Source organism: Nothoprocta perdicaria, unplaced genomic scaffold, assembly GCF_003342845.1.
Source record: "Nothoprocta perdicaria isolate Ctin4 unplaced genomic scaffold, notPer1 scaffold_201, whole genome shotgun sequence".
Lineage (NCBI taxonomy): Eukaryota > Metazoa > Chordata > Aves > Tinamiformes > Tinamidae > Nothoprocta > Nothoprocta perdicaria.
The window spans coordinates 94,912-97,657 of record NW_020455217.1 but is presented as its reverse complement, the minus strand read 5'-3'; the positions used below and the strand labels follow the sequence as shown (position 1 = coordinate 97,657).

The 2,746-nt window shown below is 44.3% G+C and overlaps 1 long non-coding RNA gene across 1 annotated transcript; it reads right to left on the bottom strand.

Moving 5' to 3' along the window:
• Positions 1-257: 257 nt before the first annotated feature.
• Positions 258-1,269, bottom strand: LOC112946330. Its single transcript, XR_003249217.1, has 3 exons — positions 1,161-1,269; positions 753-840; positions 258-327 (listed from the first exon to the last, which is right to left on the bottom strand). It is a non-coding gene; the product is annotated as an uncharacterized LOC112946330 (long non-coding RNA).
• Positions 1,270-2,746: the final 1,477 nt, after the last annotated feature.

The window sequence follows — 2,746 nt, the reverse complement described above, 5'->3', positions numbered from 1 at the left end:
ATACTCTATCACTGAACTGCTCAGAACCATTATTTTTGCTGGAGAAAGGCCCATATCCKGCTCTCCTCTCTTGACAATATATTCAAATTCGGGCCCTGGCAGTCAGCAAGAAGGCCCTGGCAGAATAATGTGCTGTACCTGCCTGTTCTGTCCATCCGGGCAAACATATCCCTCCGGACATTCCCGACACTCCAACTCTCCCTCTGGCGAATAATGCCCAGGACTACAGCTCTGTTTCACACCACGGTGGGGATCGCAGGAGTAGCCATCCGGACAGGCAGAGCACCCAGCCCCACTCTCCAGGCTGAGGTAGCCGTTGGGACAAACCTGCAGTGAGATCACAGCTCTGTGAGATCCACAGAACATATGCTTTGCATAAATCCTRTAAAACAGCAAAACTCTACACATCCCCAGCTCAAATGCTAGGGAAAAAAAGGACCTTGAAATGCTTTCCAAATCTGGCCTGTGTGTTCTTGAAAGTTCCTAACACTTCTTATGGTCAGCAGTGTAAATAATTAATCAGGGGCGTGCTTCTTTCTGGGTTGACCTAGAGACAGACCCAGAGAACAGAAACATTCAGCTTTCTCTGAGCCAGGTCAGAGCCAGAAACACAAGAGGAATTTCTGGACAAATTTCAAATTAGACTGCAAAATCTGAGCAGCAGGCTGAAATCAGAYGATTCAAAAGACATAGAGTAGAGGTAGAAAGTCTTACTTCTGTCTGCTTGTTTTCTTCCTCCTCCCTCAGCTTACCTGGCAGGCTGTGATGTTTGCTTGAGCAGTAAGTTCATTGGCTGTTCCCACTGGGCATTTCCTTGGAGCTGCTCGACCTCCTGGGCAACTGGATCCGAAACAACGAAGTTTTAAAGTTTAATTTTTCTATTTCTTCAGAATCCCATTTCCTGACAGCTTCCTGGTGTGTTGGGCTTGCTCAGAATGCAGCCCGGATTAGCTGATGGTCTTTGCTCCCTGGTTCAGCACTACCCAGGATGGCAGAGCCTGTCCAGTTTTACTGAGACCAGCTCAGACGCAACTAGCAAGGACCAGAGCTACAGTTTGTGCCGCACCTCCTCCTCATCTGCATTACAAGGCRGCTCTCAGAATTTTCTCAACATTAGACTGCTCAAATGCCCTCGCATTTAAAGGAGGCAGGAGACTTACTAAAAGCCAGTCGGACATTCCAAGCAGTTGCCGGCTGCGTAGTAATGTCCCTGCCTGCAGTCTATGAGACAGCGGGTCTGGCAGTCTATGTTGCACTCAGGTGAGAAGGAAGAGACTCCTGTGAGAAAGGCAAAGAAAGAAACCTAAGGTGACATAAATATGTCTTGTTAGAAAGGAAGCTGAATGAGAAAGTCTTATGTTCCATATTGAGGGAAACTCCTTGTTGCGATTGTTAAATCAATACGACTTAGGTAACTGGTCACACAGAGCATACCATAGGTAGAATTAAAAATTAACCTCTTGAATTTATCAGTCAACCATGTTATTTCCTTGTCCATACTCTCATTCTCTCTTAACTTTCGGTGGTTACAATTAAACAAAGTTTCTAGGTAAATAATCTGAGCACAAAATTCTGGGGGAAATTCCAGTAACCTTTAGATACCTCTTCTAATTTCACATGTTTCATCAAACAAAAATGAACCACTAAGCTGGCAGAGAAGAACCTTTTGCATCTCCATCTCCTTTCCAAGAGGCCACATTTTTTTTGCTGGAAGGTTTTCAATGGAATGCAATCAGCATGATCTGATGGAAAGAGACAAAATATGAAGAACGGGGTGGGGGGGGGGGGCGGTATTGCTGTGTAACCTCAACCAGGAAACTTCACCTTTCTCTGTATCAATTATCCAACCTACAAAGCAAAGGCAATTTTACCCACCTCTTTTCTAATGTCAATCAACAGAAAGCTTTATAAGGGTAAGGTGATAAACAGCTCCATGAGTAATAAGATATCTGAAACCTGAGCTCAAGGAGTTTTTAATTTAAAATTTCATACCATGCCTAATAATAATTGCAAAATCATTACGATTTCCTAATATAACGATTGTAAAATCAACTGTTTTTTTTCTTCTGGTTTCCAGAACAAGTCTGATGTCTCACATTTAAAGCAGCAGCTTCTTACTGTTACATGAAAACATCACCAACCTGATTTTTTTTCCCTTTCTTAATCAGAAACACAGGAAATTCAGACTAGCTAGTGAAAGGCACATACACTCCTTCCTCTGCCTGTCTTGTTCTGGGAACTCCAAAAAGTTGTGCTGTTCAAAAAACTGCAGCTACACTCATCAGCTTAGGACCACAATGAGTTAAACAGTTGTCATCTTTAAAGTCTTAAAGTTATGCGAAGTGAACAAGAACAGCACCAACAAAAAGGGAGAAACAGAGGAATAAAGCAAGGAAGTTATTCACTGACCTGTCAGGAAGATCCTTAGGCTCCCGAACAAACTCAGCCAACTCAAAGCATTAGCCATGGGAGCCATGGGATTCAAAAGAAAACTCCAGCTGTTTCTTGAGCTTCTGGCACGGCCTTTGCTGAAGCCAAAGGTAACCAAATCCCTCCTAGGTAACTGCTTTCCAGTGCAGCCCCAAGTGCAATGAACACCAAGCTGCAGAAAGGAAGGAGAGCCCAGGACACCAGCCCACGCCAAGTCCCCRGTGCTGAAAGATGAGCAGGGGTATTCAAACGTGAGATGATGACTTGCTGCAGGTGCTCGCTGGGCAGGGAGCTTGCAGGTACGTTTATCATCATC